We start from the raw sequence: 24,525 nt of genomic DNA on the forward strand, positions 1-24,525 counted from the left end.
CACCTATGTCATTTAAGTCCCTGTTATTTTCTCTTTTCTGTAATATGCAACTAAATCTGATTCTAACTGAAAAAGCAACCATCCCAGGACATAACTGTGAGACTGAAGACACACAGAGGAACATCAGCAGAATTAGAAAGTCAAGGAAAAGTAAAGCCCAAAAAGTAGGCTATCTTGGCTATATGTGGTAGGAGACAGCCTGAGTATAGCTGGCTGCTTTTCCCTGGGATCCACAAATAAATTCTTATGCTCAGGACCAGATGTTTCAGATGGGTATCTAGGACAGATGGTGAAGGTAGGCTGACTCCTTTCTTGAGGCACCTGGAGATAAAACCTATGCCCTAGTAGATAACGGGCTGCCCACATGCCTTCCCCATCTGCCCTGGATATATCCAATGGAGACTGGCTGGCAAAATTACACATGTTTTATGACTCAGCTCACCCCCGTTGGAGTATCTCTTCCTGGTATGGAGGGAATAGGGTCCGTCAACTACAACACACAAGAAAGAGAAAATGAGAAGGGCGCATATAGACGTCTACCTGCATCAGTGCTGAGGGGAAGCTGCTGGCTGCAGGCTCCAGCGCCCACTCATGAAACTTCTCTATGTGAGTAAACACTGTTTCATCCAGTGCCTGTGTGATTTGTGCTTTCATCCAGCAACTCTGACACCTGCAAACCATGGAGTGGTTTGGGACCCTAGGACTGCTATTCCTGGTGGGAGGCCTTGCAATGTTCTTGCTGCTCTCTACATGATGAGACATCCCCCTTAGAGGTGGTTAACAGGTCTAAGATACAGAGCCACTGTACATTTATATAGAAGATAAATGTATAGTGAATTATATACACTTTTCATTCCACAATGCAAGTTTAGTCATTCCTAACGTGTCCTTTCAGTTTAGAGACAAATCATAAAATTTAGAGACAAAGGAGTTCACTAATACTTAAAGACATCCAGACTCTGCTAGTCTAACAGTATTAAGTATCTGTGAGCAAAAATATAGTGATCAAAAAATAAACCAGCAGCACTCCTTATAGAATGCTGAAATTTACAAAGTTATTCATAAGTGTGTTACATATTACTCGAGCTCTATAGAAAAATATAAAGTATAATGCATGGTCTCTTCCCTTTACCTGCTTGCTTATAATTTAAATTGATTTATTGGGCATCTATTATGTGTGGGTCCTATGCTAGACAATAGAGACAGAGAGGTTAGTAAGAGAAATTCACTAGAAAGGGACAAAGAACAAGTAACAGCATCATGAAAGGGAAAGACCTTGCCTTAGAGCTCAGAAGAAGGGAACTGATTCAATCACAAAAGAATATAGGAAAAAAAATCCCATGAAATGGTATATCAGAAAAATCCTGTAAAGTCATTCAGGCAAATACAGTTGGATGTCTTTTTTGTCAGAGCTGCTATGACAAATATTACACAACGGGTTGGCTTAAACAACAAGCATTTATTGTCTCATGATCTTCTTGAGGCTTGTTCTTGTGAAGCTTATTTATGTAGCAGAGAAGCTAAGCCTACCTATAGTTATGCCTAAGAGTTACTTCCAGAGGATCTCTTTGGTTGCTCAAATGCAGTCTTTCTCTTTCTCTAAGACCAACACTTCAAAGAAAATCATTACCCTCCCCACTGTGTGGGACATGACATCCAGGGGTGAAAGTCTCCCTAGCAAGGTGGGATATGACTCCCAGGGATGAGCCTGGCCCTGGCATCATGAGATTGCCAATACCTTCCTGACCAAAAGGTGGAAAAGAATTGCAACAAATAAGGCATCAGTGGCTGAGAGAGTTCACATAGAGTCAAGAGGCTTCTCTGGAGGCTACTCTTATGCAAGCTTCAGCTAGATAATGTTATTTACCGTGGTTTGCCAAACCCCAACCAAAACCATTTCTGACAACCCTAAAGAACTCATAGGGCTCTATCTGAGATCCTACAAATGTCCCATGCACTATGATTACTTTCCTGAAATGGATTTTAGGCCAGATAAATTCTGAAATCCAGAGGGGCCAGCGTCTCAAAAATATCAACCAGTTCCATTCCCCTATCCCATATTATTGACAGCCCTTTCCAACATGAAGAAGTTAGAATGGGACATAGCCCTAATATCACTAAATAGTAGGAGAAAGATCAAAGGAGAAGATGGAGTTATAACAGAGATATAGGGTTTGACAAATGAGTATGTCTGCTGCATCATTACAATGATATTTTAGTCTCCAGTTGCTTGGAGCAGCTAGAAGGAAAAACCTAAAATTGTGTAACTCAGAAATCTGTTCAACAACTAATTGTTGCAGTGTGCTTTGAAATTTATTGCTTTTCTGCATATACGTTATTTTTCAAAATTAAAAACAAAAAGATGTCAAGGCCATGCTTTCTCCTGGAGTAGGTAGCATTCTGGTGATGGCAGTCTTCTGTCATATGGCACTCTCTCTCTTTCCTCCCTGGCTTTTTCTGACTGCTAGTTTCTTCTCACTTTTGGCTTCTGCTTACTATGTCCAAATTTTATCTCTTTATAAGGCCTACTGCAATACTATTTAAGACCCACCCTGATTTAATTTGGCCACACTTTACCTAATAATAACATCTTCAAAAGGGCTTATTTACAAATGTTTTTAAACCCACAGGAATGTGGATTAAGATTGAAACATGTCTTTCAAGGGGTACAGAATCCAATACCCAATGGTAGGAGTAAGACAAGGGAGATTTCATACATGAAAAGTCATGTGTAAATGCAGGAAGATTAGAGAGAACAAGATACATTTAGAATATAATGGTTTGTTGAATGAGCTGTACTTCATGGGACACAAACAGGAACTGTATTATTTTTCTTCTACCAATGAGATAAACGTGCTCCTTTGAACCACCCTTGTTGTCAGTTTGAAACTGTTGTGTACCCCAGAAAAGCCATGTTCTTTAATCTTCATTCAGTATTGCTGGATGGGATCCTTTTTATTGTTTCCATGGAGATATGACCCACCCAATTGTGGGTGGCAACTTTTGATGAGGTGGTTTCCATAATGATGTGTCTCCACCCTTTCAAGGTAGGGTTGCTTACTGGAGCCCTTTAAGAGGGAACCGTTTTGGAAAAAGTTCAGTGCCAACAGAGCCCACATAGCCAGAAGTCTTTGGAGATGCAGAAGGAAAGCATCCCCGGGGAAGCTTTATGAAATGAGAAGAGACAGCTAGCAGATGTCGCCATGTGTCTTTCCAGCTGACAGAGGTGTTCTGGACTTTCTTGAATCAGGGTATTTTTCCCTGGATACCTTAGTTTGGACATTTTCATGGCTGTAGAACAGTAAACCTGCAACTTAATAAAATCTCCTTTTGAACAGCCATTCTGTTTCTGGCATATTGAATTCTGGCAGCTTTTACAAACTAAAATAACCGCCTTGCCCCTAACACTTAATACCATTCTGTGCCAATCCCATAGATTTTCAGTTGTCGTTAGCTCTAGAAGTAGTTTTATTTTCAGGTATTAAAAAGTCTAGGGCTGTATAGATCAAAACTTGAGTCTCATTGAGTCTTGTAGTTTTAAGTGACATACACATGGTGAACAAATTTTTGTCTGTAACTCCACCCTCCCCTTGAACTCCAATAATCTGTGTGTATCACTGCTGCACTTGTATATCTAATAGGCATCTCAAACTTAACATACACCAATTTGTTCCTCCTACATACAGTAGGGCCCTTCTCCAGTAATAGGGGTTCCATCCTTCCAGTCGCTCAGGCCAAAAAATCTAGTCATGCTAGTCTTTCCTGTCTCTCTTACCTCACATCCAATCCATCAGCAAATCTAGTTGTCTCCATTTGTTGGCTAACATTTCTCATCTCCTACTTTCCAATAAACTGTCTTCTGAATTTCTAATTTTATTTTATATAGGCAAGACATGGGTTATGGAAAATGATAGTCACAAAATTCACCTTGCTATCATTTAGAAAACCCATATTTATCAACACAGAGAATACCTGTGGTCACCTCAATACAGCTGGAGCTTAAGTGTAAAGTGGAAGAAGTTGCTATATTTGAAGCTGGAGAGCTAATCAGGGGATAGATCATAAGAGGTTTTGCATGGCCTGCTAGGAAATTTGGACTTTATTTTTTCACACCTCAGAACCATTGAAAGTTTTAAGTAAGAACATAAAAAGGTCACATTTGCATTTTAGCAAATATCACTCTGGCCACAGGAGGAAGAAGGGATTAATGTGAGCAGTACTGGAATCCAACCAGTTATAGCACTAATCCAGGTAAGAAACGACCTCACGCTGAACTGAAGATGTCAAGAAGTGGTAAAGAACAGATATTGTGATACAATAGGACTAGGTGTTTATTCATTGAGAAGGCAGGTAGTAAGAAAGCTGGGAGTCATGGATGACTTCCTTGGTTGTGTCTTGAACACGTAAGTGGATGGTGAGGCTACTCATCGTAATAGGATTCCTGGAAAAGAAGCAAGCTTGGTGTGGAAGATGATGAATTCAAGCATATGAGAAGTAAGTTAGCAATACAAAGTACTAAATGATACATGGCAAAGGTATGGCACAGTCCTGGCTTTGTAGGACTTCAGAAAAATGATAGACTCCTTAGGTCTTGTGTAGACAGAAATGTCTCTGAGAGGAGCAGAGACTTTCTCCTGGACCTCTAAAATCAGGCAGGAGGTCATTACACAGAGAGAGAAGGAAGGAGGACATTTAAGGTGGGGGAACTATATGAGTAGCATCACAGAAGCCAGAGAGCCCATCACATGTTGTCGAACTACTGTCAGATGAATTGATGAGGAGACTGTTAGTGCTTAGCAAACCAGTGGAAATTAGTTAAGATCAGAATTTTAATAGTAGATATATTCAGAATATACCAAACAATGGGGGAAAGCAATAAAGAACTCTATTTCTCTTCTATGGATTATCATATTCAGTAGGAATAACTTAGAGCCAAGTTCATTGCATTTTGCCTAACCCTCTCATTAAAATAATTTAAGCTTCTGTTATCTAACTAGTATGTTGATGGTATCTGTGACAAGGAAGGAAGACATCAGTGAACACTTATGCAGGTGCAGCCTACTAACAGGGAAAGGCTATAGGCTTTTACAAAGGGTATTCATGACCAATTAAACTGTCATTATTCTAAAGAAATTAACAACTAAAAAACAATAAATAAATAAGTCACATATGAAAAAGAGGAGAATCTGTGACTTCTTTGGATTATTTAGTAGCCTTTGACACTGTTGCTTAATGAAGATTGCTTTAAGAATATAAATTAAGTAGATATGGGTACAAAAGATGCTTTGTCATAAATAAAGGACTGGTAAAATGTCAGGGAATAAAATACAATGATAAATGGGAATTTTTTTTAAAAAAAATATCGAACACCTTTTATGTTCCAGGTGCTTAACATGCGTTCATTTCATTTAGTCCATGCAAGAATCCCATGGAAGAGATCTTATTATTGCCATTAGAATGATGAGAAACCTGAATCTTGAAGATCAAGGGAATATCACTGATTCAATCTGGGAAGATTTACATTAACTTCATAAATTAAATATAACTTTTATGGAAAGCAATTTTTAAAAACTACTTGTAAATCCAAGCTAATGACCTATAAGGACTCTGGAGTACATGCAACTGAGAATGGCACAACAGGCAATGCTATTTCTAATTCATCTTTTTTACTTCTATACAAAGAGCATTAGCCTATAAAGCATTGGTGTTTAAAGAATACATGTACTATAGAATTATAATATGGTGTTAACTCTAAACAGGAATTTCATTGGCTAGATAAAAAGGAATTTCATTGGCTAGATAAAAAGGAATTTCATTGGCTAGATCCAGAGTCTTTCTTCATAATTTCCAAACAATGCTTTCAATGGGAATCCAGATTATTCCATCACAAAGTTTTGGTGAGATAAACTGTGGAAATCTGTTATATGTAGCTACAAAGAAAGATGCAGAGTTTTGAGATAGAACCTAGTAAATCCAATTACTGAGACAATCAATTTCTAAATTGGCTACTAGACCCAGCTAGGAGTCAGTGTTTGTTGACAATCTAGGTTTTCAAAGTGTTTTGATCTAAAGTTTCCTGCCGGGTATTCCTGCTAATGGTCCTAATCAAACTTGTTAGGTCACAGTCACAACTGCATTTAAACCTCAACACTGTGTGTTTGCTTGCAGTCTCCATTTTATCTGAGTTCAGTAAAAATAGGATACAGTGTTACGGAAAAACCGGCTAGACACATACCACAATATACAATTCAGGAGTCAGTATATCTATGAATTTCCTTTTCTATGTTATTGATTTTCTTGCTAAATAAACCTAGGCAACCCACTCATTTAAACATCTGGACCACATCTTTCCCATGTGAAAAGTACAATAATTAGTGCTAGTATATGATGGTTCACAAGAATAGAAAATTTTGTTAAAATTTTTTAAACATTTTGAAGTAAACATTTATCATAATAGCCTATAACAATAGAGGTTAAAAAAAAATAAGAGTGCCACATCTTGCAATTGCCATTAAAAATTTTGAACCATCTTACATGATGGTTCAAAATATGTTCAAATGCAAATATAATAACAATAACGACATTAGGGTAAATGAAAATAAGTTAAGGCAATCGTAAATATTTAAAATGGTAAATAGCTATATTTAATACAAAGTTCCTTCTTCCCTGTATATATATATATATTTTAAATATATATATGCCCAATTATATTTCTATGTATCTATCTATCTATATATATAGGACTATAATATATATGTACATATCCCTATATATATGCATTTTTATATATGACTTCTCTGAGATACTTTCTAGCCATACAGCTATCATCCAGTATCCAAACTCAGTGTTAAGAAAACCCTGTAACACTGAAAAGAGAACTCTTTATATTAGCTGTATCTACAGAAGGAAATAAGTGATTTCTATCCAGCCTTTCTGCTCCTTATATCTTCTCTCTGCATCGGTAACTAATTCTCACATTCGTGCACACATGTGCAAACACAGACTTTTTCTTTTAACTCTTCTGATGCTATTAACCTAAAGCAATTTTATTCCATTTAAATGAGTCATGCATTATGTCCTTTGTTTATTCTATTTTATATGTTCTCTCTTCCGCCTTTGAAATTCCGCCACCATAGGCATGAATCTCTCAATTCCTATCAGAAGGTACAAAGGCAATCCATGGTTGCACACAACCACCCAGCACCGCTTGTCTCTACACCCTCTTGTTTACAGGGCATGTAGCCACATGGCTTGTATTTCTAACACACCATCTTAGTTTCCTGGTTGTTATGAAAAATGCTCCACAATGGGTTGGCTTAAGCAAAGGGAATGTATTGTCTTATGATTTCAGAAGCTAAAAGACTTCCCTACCCCCACCCACTCCCTGGTCGGTGGAAGTCCAGTGTTTGTCTGCCCCATTTGTTACGGTGTTTTGGCTTGAATCCCTGCCTCCTATCTCATGGCAATGCCCTCCCCTTTTCCTTCTGGATTCCAGCTGATTTCCGGCTTCTCCATGTGGCCTTCTCTGATTGGAGCTTCCAGTTTTTTCTCTTATGATGGCTTCAATTATCTGGATTAAGACCCAGACTAATTCAACTAGTTCACATCTTAATCAAAAATAAAAATTTGAAGACATCCTATTTACCATGAGAATGGAGATTAAGATTAAGAGTGTGTGCTTACTGTGACACACAATTCAATCTTCTAAATGCAGTCTATAGTCATTAAGCACTTTAACATTATTACCTTGTTTCAGCCTTAAAGCAACCCTGTGAGGTCGGGTGGATGTGCATAAGATTCCCACTTGACACATGAAAAAACTGATATTTAGAGTAGCCAAGTAGCTTGCTCAAGTACTGATAGCTAAATTCCGGTCTTCTCACACCAAATTTAGTGCTCCTATTACTAAATTACAATGTTTCCCTAAAACATGTTTATAAAGCAAAGCTTTCAGCCTGGGTTGTCAAGACGTGAACTTGGGAATTGACCAGATGTGGTTGGTGAGGGGAAGGAGGAGGAACAAGAATAAAACCAAGTTTGTAAATGAGCAAATCCCCTTTACCTGAAATGGGGTAAGAAGAGGCAGAATCAATATTCTTGGTAATAAATAGATTTTATATATTACTAGTGGAGATTCTTATTATTTCAAATTTCTACTGTTTATATAACAGGCAATTTACATATATGCACACATATATATACTATACATGCGTGTATATATTTGCAGATTTTTCTGGTTATGTAGAATAAATTTCCAATAAATTGTAGGTTCACAGTGAATTACAAATGTACTAAGGCTTTTGAGACATGATGACAAATTGATCTCTAGAAATAAAATAATCAATACATAAAAATGTCCATTTCCTAAAACCATACCAACACTGGATATTATCATTTTAAATCATTATCAATTTATGGATGCAAAATTGTATTTCATTGTTTACTCGATATTTCTTTGATCATTATTGAGATTGGATTTTTTTAACCCATGTTTTTAATCAAATTGTGTTTTCTATGTCTCTGTGTATGTGTGTGTGTATGTGTATGCAATGCTTGTTCATGTCCTTGGTATTTTTATACTACTGGGATATTTTTATACTAGTAGGATACTTTATACTAATATTTATACTACTAGGATATTACTCTTTTTTAAAATTATAGTGTCTATTCACATTTTCAGAATAGGTTGCTTTGCAAACACTCCTCCCACCACTCCAAAAGTAAAATGATTATGCATAGGTATTTCTACACTTGAAAAAAAAAACATTAACTGCAATTCTTCCTTCTACATATTCATCTTTCATGTAAGCATCTTCTAAACTACTTTTAATCATCAAAAATGTTTTCCAAGGAGGCGCCCATAGCTCGTGGAGTACTTGGACCACGTGCATGCAGGCACCAGGAACTGAACCCAGATCTCCAGCATGGCAGAAGAAATTAACGTCACTAGTAAAGAAAAAGTGTACAGGACTTCCTGGAAGATGGCGGCTTAGTAAGACGCGCGGATCTTAGTTTTTTCTCCAGGACACCTACTAGGGGAGTAGAAACGATACAGAAAGCGCCCAAAGCCACAACAGAGATAAAAAAGATAGCGTACCCCATCCTGGAACGGCTGGCTGGCTGAGAGAAGCAGCTCGGGTGAGATCGCCGAGGCGCGCGGGCCTTACCGGGCGGGGTGGCAAGTGGCCGGAGTCACTCCCTTCCCCCTTCCCGGGCCGGCTGGGAGAGGCAGTCCCCTGAAACCAAGGCGGCTGGCGCCCACACCACGCGCAGCCCCCGGACCAACTGAGAGAATTGGATCGGAAACCCCCAGGCCGCGGAGAACGGTGACGGGTGGGGGAGGCCCCTTCCAAACCCGTGACTCCCGGGGAACGTGCACTCTCCCGGGCGGGCCGCTGCCGCTGGCGCCCTCCCACCACGCTTGTTGCCCAGTGCCGACTAGGAAATTCGGACGGGCTCTTTCCCTGGCTGCGGCGACCAGCAACCCTCCCTGCGTTCGGACCCCGGACCGGCTCAAACCGTTTCGGCTAGCGAACCCCCAGGACGGCGAGAGTTTTCCAAAGTTTAAGGTCCCACAGCACCTTTTACTGGTGGGACCCGCAGACAAACGTGTGCCACGAGCGCCACCTACTGGGCAGGATAAGAAAAACAGAACCCAGAGATTTCACAGAAAAATATTACAACCTTGCTGGGTCCAACACCAAGAGAAATCTGAATAAATGCCCAGACGCCAGCAGCAGAAGATAACTGTCCACGCTCAAAAGATTGAGAATATGGCTCAGTCAAAGGAACAAACCAATAGCTCAAATGAGACACAAGAGCTGAGACAACTAATGCTGAATATACGAACAGAAATGGAAAACCTCTTCAAAAATGAAATCGATAAATTGAGGGAGGACATGAAGAGGACATGGGCTGAACATAAAGAAGAAATAGAAAAACTGAAAAAACAAATCGCAGAACTTATGGAAGTGAAGGATAAAGTAGCAAACATAGAAAAAATAATGGATAGCTACAATGATAGATTTAAAGAGACAGAAGATAGAATTAGTGATTTGGAGGATGGAACATCTGAATTCCAAAAAGAAACAGAAACTATAGGGAAAAGAATGGAAAAATTTGAACAGGGTATCAGGGAACTCAAGGACAATATGAACCGCACAAATATACGTGTTGTGGGTGTCCCAGAAGGAGAAGAGAAGGGAAAAGGAGGAGAAAAACTAATGGAAGAAATTATCACTGAAAATTTCCCAACTCTTATTAAAGACCTAAAATTACAGATCCAAGAAGTGCAGCACACCCCAAAGAGATTAGACCCAAATAGGCGTTCTCCAAGACACTTACTAGTTAGAATGTCAGAGGTCAAGGAGAAAGAGAAGATCTTGAAAGCAGCAAGAGAAAAACAATCCATTACATACAAGGGAAACCCAATAAGACTTTGTGTAGATTTCTCAGCAGAAACCATGGAAGCTAGAAGACAGTGGGATGATATATTTAAAATACTAAAAGAGAAAAACTGCCAACCAAGACTCCTATATCCAGCAAAATTATCCTTCAAAAATGAGGGAGAAATTAAAACATTCTCAGACAAAAAGTCACTGAAAGAATTTGTGACCAAGAGACCAGCTCTGCAAGAAATACTAAAGGGAGCACTAGAGTCAGATACAAAAAGACAGAAGAGAGAGATATGGAAAAGAGTGTAGAAAGAAGGAAAATCAGATATGATATATATAATACAAAAGGCAAAATGGTAGAGGAAAATATTATCCAAACAGTAATAACACTAAATGTCAATGGACTGAATTCCCCAATCAAAAGACATAGATTGGCAGAATGGGTTAAAAAACAGGATCCTTCTATATGCTGTCTACAGGAAACACATCTTAGACCCAAAGATAAACATAGGTTGAAAGTGAAAGGTTGGGAAAAGATATTTCATGCAAATAACAACCAGAAAAGAGCAGGAGTGGCTATACTAATATCCAACAAATTAGACTTCAAATGTAAAACAGTTAAAAGAGACAAAGAAGGACACTATATACTAATAAAAGGAACAATTAAACAAGAAGACATAACAATCATAAATATTTACGCACCGAATCAGAATGCCCCAAAATACGTGAGGAATATACTGCAAACACTGAAAAGGGAAATAGGCTCATATACCATAATAGTTGGAGACTTCAACTCACCACTCTCATCAAGGGACAGAACATCTAGACAGAGGATCAACAAAGAAATAGAGAATCTGAATATTACTATAAATGAACTAGACTTAATAGACATTTATAGGACATTACATCCCACAACAGCAGGATACACCTTTTTCTCAAGTGCTCATGGATCATTCTCAAAGATAGACCATATGCTGGGTCACAAAGCAAGTCTCAACAAATTTAAAAAGATTGAAATCTTACACAACACTTTCTCAGACCATAAAGGAATGATGTTGGAAATCAATAATAGGCACAGTGCCAGAAAATTCACAAATACGTGGAGGCTCAACAACACACTCCTAAACAACGACTGGGTCAAAGAAGAAATTGCAAGAGAAATTAGCAAATACCTCGAGGCGAATGAAAATGAAAACACAACATATCAAAACTTATGGGACGCAGCAAAGGCAGTGCTAAGAGGGAAATTTATTGCTCTAAATGCCTCTATCAGAAAAGAAGAAAAGGCAAAAATTCAGGAATTAACTGTCCATTTGGAAGAACTGGAGAAAGAACAGCAAGCTAACCCCAAAGCAAGCAAAAGGAAAGAAATAACAAAGATTAGAGCACAAATAAATGAAATTGAAAACATGAAAACAATAGAGAAAATCAATAAGGCCAGAAGTTGGTTCTATGAGAAAATCAATAAGATTGATGGGCCCTTAGCAAGATTGACAAAAAGAAGAAGAGAGAGGATGCAAATAAATAAGATCAGAAATGGAAGAGGAGACATAACTACTGACCTCACAGAAATAAAGGAGGTAATAACAGGATACTATGAACAACTTTACGCTAATAAATACAACAATTTAGAGGAAATGGACGGGTTCCTGGAAAGACATGAACAACCAACTTTGACTCAAGAAGACATAGGCGGGCCGCGGTGGCTCAGCGGGCAAAGTGCTTGCCTGCTATGCCGGAGGACCTCGGTTCGATTCCCGGCCCCAGCCCATGTAACAAAAACGGAAAAACAAAATACAATAAAGCAAGAAAATGTTTGGAGATGTTTCCCTTTCTTCCTTCCTTCCTTCCTTCTATCCTTCCTTCCTTCTCTCTGTCTTTCCTTTAAAAAAAAAAAAAAAAAAAAAAAAGAAGACATAGATGACCTCAACAAATCAATCACAAGTAAAGAAATTGAATTAGTCATTCAAAAGCTTCCTAAAAAGAAAAGTCCAGGACCAGATGGCTTCACATGTGAATTCTACCAAACTTTCCAGAAAGAATTAGTACCAATTCTCTTCAAACTCTTCAAAAAAATCGAAGTGGAGGGAAAACTGCCTAATTCATTCTATGAAGCCAACATCACCCTCATACCAAAACCAGGCAAAGATATTACAAAAAAAGAAAACTACAGACCAATCTCTCTAATGAATACAGATGCAAAAATCCTCAATAAAATTCTAGCAAATCATATCCAACAACACATTAAAAGAATTATACATCATGACCAAGTAGGATTCATCCCAGGTATGCAAGGATGGTTCAACATAAGAAAATCAATTAATGTAATACACCATATCAACAAATCAAAGCAGAAAAATCACATGATCATCTCAATTGATGCAGAGAAGGCATTCGACAAGATTCAACATCCTTTCCTGTTGAAAACACTTCAAAAGATAGGAATACAAGGGAACTTCCTTAAAATGATAGAGGGAATATATGAAAAACCCACAGCTAATATCATCCTCAATGGGGAAAAATTGAAAACTTTCCCCCTAAGATCAGGAACAAGACAAGGATGTCCACTATCACCACTATTATTCAACATTGTGTTGGAGATTCTAGCCAGAGCAATTAGACAAGAAAAAGAAATACAAGGCATCAAAATTGGAAAGGAAGAAGTAAAACTATCACTGTTTGCAGATGACCCAGCAATACCATTGCTAGGTATCTACTCAAAGGACTTAAGGGTAAAGACACAAACGGACATTTGCACACCAATGTTTATAGCAGCATTATTTACAATTGCAAAGAGATGGAAACAGCCAAAATCTCCATCAACAGAAGAGTGGCTAAACAAACTGTGGTATATACATACGATGGAATATTATGCAGCTTTAAGACAAGATAAACTTATGAACCATGTAATAACATGGATGGACCTAGAGAATATTATGCTGAGTGAATCCAGCCAAAAACTAAAGGACAAATACTGTATGGTCCCACTGATGTGAACGGTCATTCGAGAATAAACTTGAAATATGTCATTGGTAACAGAGTTCAGCAGGAGTTAGAAACAGGGTAAGACAATGGGTAATTGAAGCTGAAGGGATACAGACTGTGCAACAGGACTAGATACAAAAACTCAAAAATGGACAGCACAATAATATCTAATTGTAAAGTAATCATGTTAAAACACTGAATGAAGCTGCATCTGAGCTATAGGTTTTTGTTTTGTTTTGTTTTGATTTTACTATTATTACTTTTATTTTTTTCTCTATATTAACATTCTATATCTTTTTCGGTTATGTTGCTAGTTCTTCTAAACCAATGCAAATGTACTAAGAAATGATGATCATGCATCTATGTGATGATGTTAAGAATTAATGATTGCATGTGTAGAATGGTATGATCTCTAAATGTTGGGTTAATTTCTTTTTTTCCGTTAATTAAAAAAAAAAAAAAAAGAGAAGGGATAATTGGAGATGAAGGGATACAGACTGTACAACGGGACTGGATATAAAAACTCAGAAATGGACAGCACAATACTACCCAATTGTAATGCAATTATGTTAAAACACTGAATGAAGCTGCATGTGAGGTATAGGTTTTTTGTTTTTGTTTTTTCTGTTTTTTTTTCTTTCTATTATTGTTTTAATTCTTATTCTGTTGTCTTTTTATTTCTTTTTCTAAATCGATGCAAATGTACTAAGAAATGATGAATATGCAACTATGTGATGTTATTAAGAATTACTGATTGTACATGTAGATTGGAATGATTTCTAATTGTTTTGTTAATTCTTTTTTTAATTAATACAAAAAAAAAAAAGCAAAAAAAAAAAAAAATGTTTTCCAGGGAACACATTTCATGTAAAGAATTCCTTGTAGCACTAAAAAAAGAAACTCATAGACAGAAATATTTAAAAATGAGGAAACTAATATTTAAAGCTATTACATATCTTGTCTATGATCACACAGCTAATAACTGACAGAACTCATGCTTTTTTTCCAACCACTGGAAACAAGGAAGAAAAACTCAGAAAGTAATTTATCTAAAGAAAGGGAACATTCACAAACTTCCTGCAGAACTGGAATATCTTTTCATTCATGTAGTTCCTTACCCAGAGAGGAATCACATTTAAATTTGACATCTATGATCATTTAAAAGTGGCCCCCAAAATTGTCTTGATTTGTAAGTGTTTCAAATAAGAGGCTACATGTGTAAATGATTTAAATATGGGAACCATTTTCAGCCTGGCACCCATTTTTGAAATTACAGTATAAATAAGAATGCATGCCAACTGTTCCTGTTAAAATGATAGAATGCTTAAATGCTGAGAAATCTGGAAAAGATTCCTAATGAGTCATAGACAATTGGGTGTGAACATTATCCATGATTCATAAATGGTAAAGTCTTGGGAGCATAAAGCCAGATGGGCAAATAAGTGGAAAGAAGCAAAACTGGCAAGGGTATAAATGATAATAGCTTTGATAAATATGTCCAGAAGATGGAATCTTGCCACAGAGTTATGGATTGGGATATAGCTCTCATAACATATTAGAGGAATCATCTTTCAAGCTATATACTGTGAGAGAAATCACATCATCTAAACTTGGGAGCAGGCACTAAAACACATGGAATAAGTAAAAACAAAATGAAAATTCTCATGAAAGGAAAAATTGAGGAGAATATCTCCCAAGGAAACATTTTCCACCTGTTTTGGTTTTTATGCTACTCAAGTAAATATCATGAAATGGGCTGACTTGAAGAATGGCTATTTATTAGCTTACAGATTTGAGGCTAAAAGAAAGTCTAAATCGAGGCAGAAACAAGGCAACGCTTTCTCCCTAAAGACTGTGGTATTCTGGGGATGTCTACTAGTGATCGTTGGTGCCTCTGTCACATGGCAAGGCACATGGCAGCAGGTCTCCTGACTATCCTTTCTCTTCCAGGTTTTGCTGAGTTCAGCTTCTTGCTTCCTGCAGCTTTCTCTGTGTATGTCTGAATTCCATTTCACTTATAAAGGGTTCCAGTAATAGGATTAAGATCTAGCCTATTGAGTTGGGCCATTCCATCTTAACTAAAGAAATATCATCAAAAGGTCCTACCTGCAATGGGTAAGCGCAGCCTGGTTGCTCCTTGCAGCTTATAGTGAACTGCAAGAGGAAGTAGATATGCTGAAAACTGAACTTTTTAATACAAGAAAAAACAAAACTAGAAATTGATAGTTTGGAAAATTCTGAACCTATCCAGATAGTGTGCTCCGAGATTAGGGCCAGAAACAATTCTATTAGGATCTCCCTGGGCTTCTGGAAAGCAAGTGCCCAGATAATTGGGCTCCACATGAGAGTTTACCTCAACAGACATTCAGTCAGCCATTTCAGCCAAAGTCTGCATTGGAAATGCAGTTATGCCAGAAAGAACTGTGGAAGGTTCTATTGTCTGATGTTTGGACACCTGTAAACTGCAGCCAAAGCCAGCAAGTATTTTACAAAATCTATATGAGCAGAACCACGGCCAGCCTGGACAGAAAAGGGGCAAACAAAAAGAAGAATTTCTATCTCTACTTTAGCCAGCCAGCTTCTCTTGGAGAATTCATCATAAAACTTCATTAGAGTTCCCAACTTGTGGCCTACTCTACAGAATTCAGACTTGACCATCCCCATACTTGCATGAGCCAATTCCTAGAATAAATTTCATAATAATTGCATGTTAACATAAATAAACATGTAAATGTAAACATAAACACACACACAAACATAAATGTAAATATTGGTTCTGCTTCCCTGGAGAACTTCGACAAATACAACACTTCAGAACATCATCCCAAAACTTAGCAGCCTTCATAGAGTATAAGATCAGCATTATTAGCCATTGTTGCATCTATGTCAACAAAAGGAGAAGGAGCACCAAAAGGACAATAGATTACATGCCCGTGAGGAAAGAGCACTTACCAAAAGAGTCCCACGATTTCTGTTGTAAGGGCTGTGGTCCACCATGAAGGATATCTGTCCTTTTGACTTAAAATCTGGAAGTGAAATCTGGCCAAATTCTTGGTCAAGCTAGGCAGACCAAGAAGCCAAGACCTGCTAGACAAATCGGTTTTAAGGCAGAAGTCAATTCATCCTGAAAGATAATTGCTGAGTCAGGCTTAAACCTGACTTTAAATGATTTACAAGATAATATGTCGACAACATTCCAGTACGTTGTATGGAGTCCAGAGCCCTTCAGCAGTATCCCTGTGGCAACCTACCCTGCCTGTAGCTAAGAAACCTCCATGAACCCTCAACAATGCTAGGCCCAGCATTAGAAGCAAAGAAGATCATCTACTTTACCAGATGTAATCTAGGGCCAGCAGCCAAGAGACAACTACACTGAACATGGAGAATCAACTGTAACTGATTGTCATCTTGACTTTGGCATTGGCTGCTTCGATATTCTGATTATACCTAACCAATGAGTATATATTTGCCTTTGAGCCATAACATGTTTTTTTTGTTTTAAAAGCTATGACTTTAGTGCTTCATTAAACATTCTACAATGGGCATAATCTAAGAATTATTTACAAAAAGATTATTTGTATCATGTTTCATTATCTTTTTTTTTTGATCCTTAAGTTCAGTATAAATATAGGTAAATATTCAGAATATGTTCAGCAGTGCTTTCTGCTTAATTTAAGGTACTAGAAGTCAAAAGTCCTATTTCACAATTTAACCTGCTTTACAGGGAAATAACGTTGTTGTTTGTCAAGCCTTGGTTTTTTATGTAAATTTGTGATATTTTTCTGTATCATTCTTTGAAATCCTTGAGTGAAAGATGGTGTTTTAAGTTCCGTTGAGTATAACTAGTTACTCAATACCATTTATTGAATAGTCTGTTTCTTCTGATGTGTAATGCTCTAGGGATCAAAGAAGTGAAAAGGGAAAGTAAAACCCCTCAAATAGATTGCTTAAAAAGGGTGTATAAAAACTCTTGGGCAGTGCAATGGTGGTTCAGTGGCAGAATTCTCGCCTGCCGTGCCGGAGACCCAGATTCAGGAATTTAAAAAACTCTTCAAGTTGTTCATTCATAAGAGACATATTGAGATTGCCTGTTCTATGACTTTATGTTTGTGTCCTAAACTTTCTTCACTGAAAGTAACTTTATATCAGTCAAACATTTATGAGGAAATGGACACATCTTTGCTATTGGATGCTACTTGAAGAGGGACCAATGCCTTGTAATCACTTTGATGTATATTATCCCCCTCAAGTGACAATGATAGAAATTAGAAAAAAAAAAAACTTTAGTTAGAATTGTCTATTTAATCAGTTAATTTCTTTTACAACTCAAACAATATTGTGAATGGTATCAGGTTCCAGACCAGCCCAAAAAGATAACCTATCTACATATCTTGTATAGTTTAGGGGGAGAGTATTCATAAAATCAATATGTAGTTTTAACCCCTTGGAATTATGGGCAAGATAAAAACAATTTATAAAATGATTTTAAAGGCAAATTCAATTTCTACTGTTGTAATGGGACTTAGGTTCTATTAACCATCAGACACAATTTCTGTTCACTGTCAAAATTGAAAGCAAAGTAGGAAAAGTAGGAAAATTCCTCAAATAATAAAGGGTGTCTACAAAAAGACTACAACTTATGCTGTTCTTCATGGCAAAAGACTGAATGCTTTCCTTCTAAAACTGGGAACAAATAAAAAATAGCATTCTTTTATTCAATATTGTACTAGAGGTCCTCATTAGTGCAATAAAGAATAGCGAGAAGTCTTTACTACAACTAATTGTTGTAGTGTGCTTTGAAATGTATTGCTTTTGTGTATATATGTTATTTTTCACAAAAAAGAAAAAAAAGTCAATTGTAAATAAATGCACAGCTATATGAAAAAAAAACAAGTAAAAAAAAAAGCACTATGAGGTACCAATTCACACCTACTAGGAGGACTATAATACTAAGTTTTTTTAAAAAAGACAAAAAAAAAAAAAAGAATAGGGAGAAAAAACAAGGCTTGCAGATTGGAAAGAAAGAACTTAAAACTTTATCTATGCAAAGATTTTGTAAATATTGAACCTATAAAATCTACAAAAACTACCAAAGCTATTATTTGGATTATCAAAGTTGCAGAACACAAAGTCAATATACAAAACTCAATTGTATATCTATAAACTAGCAATGCATAACCGAAAAATAGAATTTTAAAAATATCATTTACAATAACATCCAAAAATATGAAATATTTACGGCTAAATTTAATAAAATATGTGTAATACCCCTTTATTGAAAACAGAAATTAAAGAAAACCTAAACAAATGGAGGAATATACTGTATTGTTCAATAGGAAATTCAAAATTGTCAAGATTTTTATTCTCTCCAAATATAAATTCAACATAATTTGTGTCAAAATCCCAGTAGAATTTGGTAAATTTTCATAAAACTGATAAACTGATTCTAAAAGGTATATGAAAATGCAAAGGGCATAGATGAGACAAAATAATTCTGAAAAAGTGTGACATTAGAAGACTTAAACTACCAATTTTAACAGTTATTATAAATCTATAGGAATCAAGACTGTAGTACTGGCACAAATAAAGACCAGTAATTAATGATAAAGGATAGAGTCCAGACACAGACCCACACCTATGCAATCAACTGATACTCAACAACAGCTGAAAAGCAATTCAATGAGTAAAGGAAAATCTTTTCAACAAACTGTGTGGGATAACTGAATATTGTATGTGAAGAAAAGAAAACAACTTTGATTCAATCTCATTCCTCAGCATACATTAAATTTATTTGAGATGAATTATAGATCAAAAGGTAAAAGCTAAAAATGCAAAATGCTTAGGAGAAAATATCAAAAATTATCTTCACTACATGGGAATAGACAAAAAAATTTTAGGACATAGAAAGCACCAACCATAGAAGAAAAAATTGACAAGTTCTCCTTTGACAAAATTTAAAACTCCCATTCTTAAAAAGAAACCAAAAAAAGAGAATGAAAACGCAAGCTATCAACCAGTAGAAAACAGTCACAATGCATATTTCTGACAAATGACATATACTCAGAATATACAAAGAACTCTTATAATTCAATAAGAAAATAAATAACCGATTTAAATAGACAAAAGATTTGATCAAACACTTCACAAAAGAAGTTATATTAATAGAAAATAAGCACATTAAAATAGATTCAAATTAGTCATCAAGGAAATGTAAAATAAAAGCACAAAGAAACACAACTGCCCCTCTACTAGAATGGAAAAAATTTAAAGATTTGCAATACCAAATGTTGGCACATTGGCACATCACTGTGGAGCACCTAGTACTCCCATGCATTGCTGGTGTGTATGCAAAATAGACAAAAAATTCAGAGAACAGTTTGGCAATTTCTTATAAAGTTAAACATACACTTACCTTATGAACCAGTAATTTCATCCCTAAATATTTAGCAATAGAATAAAAACGTAAAGTCCATGTCCACAAAAAGATTCACATGTTTTATTCATAAAAGAATAAGCCTAGAAATATTCTATGTCTTGAACAGTGCAGTTATAAGACAGTATGCATTTATCACAATTCACTGAACTTCCATTTCATTAAAAGTAAATTTACATCTCATTTTTTAAATAAAAAATAAATATTGACTAGTAATGTAAATAATTTTTTAATGGGGACATTTATTACCCCTACTTAGAAATAAGAGTTCCAAATGAGGAACAAATGTTTGTTAAATGTCTATAATTATATCATTTTGTGAAACAGAGGTTCTTTGTCTATCCAAGAGTTCAACTACATTTGCTTTGTCCAGTCCAAATCTTTGTTTTACAAATATATGAATGAGTTCAAACATAGTCAAAACTCCCATGCCAACTTTAACCACATCAACAAACTATAGCATGAAAATTTTTGTATCTCAACATCAACTGGATATAAACTAGAAAGGTGACATTCATAACTGCTACAAATTAAAATCATGCTCAATTATGAACTCATATAACATGAGGGAGTGAGGTGTCCATGGCTATAGGTCATCTAATTTGCTACAGGAAAAATAAAATCAGGACAGCAATCTTACAAATGTTTTATAGGTGAGCAGTGACACAATAACCTTTGATGTCTATCAAGATAATGTGCCAGTTTATATATTCTCTGGTTATAAAACCTCATATAATTCCCCCCTTCATGTGGGACATGACATCCAGGAGTGACAGACTCCCAGGGATGAGTCTGGCTCTGGCACCATGGGATCAACAATGCCACACTGACCAAAGTAGGGGAAAGAAGTATAACAAATAAGGTATCAGTGGCTGAGAGAGTTCAGAGTGGATAGGTTACTCTGGAGGTCACTCTTATGCAAGCTTCAGTTAGACATTGCTACCAATCATAGCTTGCCAAAACCCAACCAAAACCATTTCTGCCAATCCTAAGGAACACCTACAGCAATACATAAGACTCTACAAAGGTTCCATGCACTACAGTAACTTTCCAGAAACCTACAACCTCCAGATGGGTCCCTGGACCAGATAAGTCCTGAAATCCAGAGGGGCCAGCCTCTCCAGGATATCAACTAGTTCCATCCCCCTGTCCCATATTATTGACAGCCTCTTTCAACATGAAAAAAAAGTTAGAATGGGCATAGCCCAAATAGCCCTAAAGAGTGGGATGGAAAGATCAAAGGTGATGGTGCAGTTATACAGAAAAGGCAGGTTTAACAAATGAGTATGATTGCTGTATCATTATATTGATATTTCTTTTAGTCTCCAAGATCTTAAAGCAGCTAGAAGTAAAAGCCTAAAATTGTGGAATTGTAACCCATACCAACTCTGAAATCTGTTCTACAACTAATTGTTATGATGTGCTTTGAAATTTATTGCTTTTTTTGTATGTATATTTTTCACCAAAAAGAAAAAAAAGTTGATTGTGATGATAAACACACAACTATATGATGATATTATGAACCATTGATTGTATACTTTGAATGATTATATGGTATGTGAATATAAAATATATACCAATAAATAATAATTTTTTTTAACTTTATATAAGATAAGAAGCATCAACAGTCTCTTCTGCTATGGCTGCTAATTTCCCAGCACTGCCAGCACTAGCAAGTTCTTTCATGAGCATCTTGGGGAATATAAGAGAGTGTAGTGACATAATCTTTCTACTCTAGTAGTACAATCATGACCAGAAACCTTGGTTTCCTTTCCTGTAGTGAATCTTTTTTTCACTATAAATGAAAGTGAAAGAAATGTTAGACATTTTGCTAGTTTAATTATTTCTCCCAGCTTGCTGATATTTGTACCAAATCTTTAACATAAAGGAATGAGGAAAGATGCCATATCTTTTCATAAACAGGGAAATAGCAAATAGGTTACACCATAACTTCTAAAATTCTTACTCTATGTTGTAGAAAGCATTCTCAAAACATCTCCCCCATGGTCTTGTTGAAATAGCATACTTCATTCTACTTAGGAAATGATCAATGTCTAATGAACATAAAATTGAACTACTCCCTGTTGCCTCAATCTCTTTAAAAATAAATAAAGCTCTCCAAAAGGGTAATATTAATAAGAAATATTGCAGATTTTAAGAAGGTACCTAAAGAAGTAGAATGTCATCTAAGAAGACTAGCAACTGCCAAGAAAGGATACCCAAGATGGTTGCTTTCCATGGTGAATTCATTGCAGACATAAGCTGTCACCACAGTTGAGAATAACCAGATCCTTAGGAACTGACCCACTTTACCTAAGCACTCAGATATTAGAATCACTGTATGATCACATCAGAGCCTCTTTCCCTGTAGACAGACTACGTGGGAATGCAAATTGTCATAAACTGCTTAGCAAGCATGGAATCAAAATAAAGGGATTTCTTACATAAGATACAGCTCTCAAGTAAAGGATAGTCTTGCCACCATGATTTCTTCACAATTTCATTCAACTTATATTTAATGGGTACCTATTATGTGCTAGTAAACAACAAATATAGGGTGCCTGCTCTCATGGAATTTATCTTGAGGAGCACATATACACTTGGCTACAATGTTCCCCTGAATGGAGCTTAGATAGTGTTCTAAGTTCCCGGCATCTAAAACAAATACCATACAATGGGTTTGTTTAAACAATAGGAGTGTATTGGTTGATGGTTTTAAGGCAGAGAGAAGTCCAAAATTGAGGCATCAGCAAGTGATGCTTTCTCCCAAAGGATAGTCTCATTCCTAGGCAGGATGCCAGCGAACCTTGGTCCTTGGCTTTTCTGTCACATGGCAATGCACATGGCAGCCCCTTCTGTTTCTCTTTGGGTTCTGTTGACCTCCAGCTTCTGGCTCTCCTCATGGCTTTCTCTCTCCATCTGACTTTCCCCTCTGCCTATAAAGGACCCCCATAATCCAAATTAAAGCCCAACCTGATTCCCTGGAGCCATACTTTACATTAAGTGGCATCTTGAAAAGCTCTGATTTACAATGAATCCACAACCACCAGAATGTGGACCAAGACCAAGAACAGGTCCAAACTGGGGTTCACAAGTCAATCCACCACAGCCAGGCACTGTCATCATCAGCTCTTGTAACTATCCTGAATCTATGTATCCAAGGCCCATCACTCCCTAATAGTCACAGAGCCTTTCTCCATACTGAGCATGAAATCACTGGTGATGTTTCCACACCCCTTCCCAATCACAACCACATTCTCATTCTTTCTCCTAAATAATGACTCATTCCAGTTCACTTTTATCGGTAATTTTAGTTGTTGCCTGACTTTGGGTCACATGTTTGCTCTCACAGATAAGCACATTTGCTGTGTTTTTATTTTACCAGTTGAACTCTCAGAAGAAAATGTAATTTTCTAAGTTACTGAAAGATATTTCATTGGGTTCTCCATATCCTGGCACCGAGAACAAAGTTCACTTTTTCACTTTTGTACACTCCATAAATTAACCATATGTTTGTATTTATTTTATCAACCCAACAGATGTTAGACTAAAATTCTATTAAAAAAAAAAAAAGGATTCTATTTTTGGAATTCATCAATGTAAGACCTGACACAATCTGGTTACAGAAGCACCTTGAATCTTGGACAATGGCTGCATTCTAAATTCGTTCCCTATGTGTGCCTGCAAGGTTGCAGCAAGAGTCTGGATATCATTGAATCTGAATACATTTTCAACGTTAATGGGCCAATACTACGCATGGAGAGTCTTGAAATTATCTCTTCTTGAATAATACTACTTGGTTATGGCTGAAAACTTTCATGTGCCACTAACCAAATTGTGTTCAGATGGGCAGGCATTTATATTGTGCAACCTAATATTACTTGCTGGTTTGATGGCTTGGCAGCCCAAGTAATCTATCTATAATCACAGCCTGATTGCACTACCACTCACTACCTCTGTGCCTTCACAGTGACACTCTACACCAATATATCATTTCCTTTTCAAAGAGGTTTTTGCTGCTTTGTTTTGATATGATCTTGAGAGAAAATAGTCTGCTATTTTCTACCAGATCAGGTGCAGAGATTTGAATTACCCTTTTGATAATAAATGGCAGGGCCAGTCTAAAATATGAAAGAGTTTTTCTGCTAAAAGGAATTGTATTTCCTTGCCATATTTGAAAAATGTATGCTCTTTACTACAAATCTAGTTCTTGAAGTATATATTAAAGAAAAAGACACTGGAAACTAAGATGGTCCAGGGAAGTTTTCAACTATGCTCAAAAATGCCTTAAGGGCTTCATAGGGTCTTCCTACGGGAAAGGAAGAAATTAGTGGATTTCATGGGCCTATCTCCAGTCCCCTATCTTACCCACATACCCTGGGTGAGGCCTTAGCAACGTGTTTACAAAGTCATCTATTCCGTAAACTTTGCAAAAGAAAAAATTTAATCATGAGTAGTTAAGATCCCTGTCTCTTTCCATTTTAATTTCCCCTCTACCATAATTTCGCTGGTGTTAGGTGGCACTGGATTGGTCACAGGCATTTGAGGGGGAGAAAAAATTAAGGAGAAATCTGAAGAAAAATTTTGTTTAGGTTTAGTGATATATATGGGTGAGCTTCACAGTCATATCTGTGTATGGTTGAGTTCTTACTAGCCACCCCAACATAAGAATGGCTTCTAGGAATGCACCCATCATTCAGTGTACAAATTCAC

General features: G+C 36.6%; 1 pseudogene; it reads left to right on the forward strand.

The window, feature by feature from the left end:
* The first annotated feature begins 286 nt into the window (after positions 1–286).
* Positions 287–16,862, forward strand: LOC143668197 (ubiquitin-conjugating enzyme E2 J1 pseudogene; annotated as a pseudogene).
* Positions 16,863–24,525: the final 7,663 nt, after the last annotated feature.

Source organism: Tamandua tetradactyla, chromosome 24, assembly GCF_023851605.1.
Source record: "Tamandua tetradactyla isolate mTamTet1 chromosome 24, mTamTet1.pri, whole genome shotgun sequence".
Taxonomy (NCBI): Eukaryota; Metazoa; Chordata; class Mammalia; order Pilosa; family Myrmecophagidae; genus Tamandua; species Tamandua tetradactyla.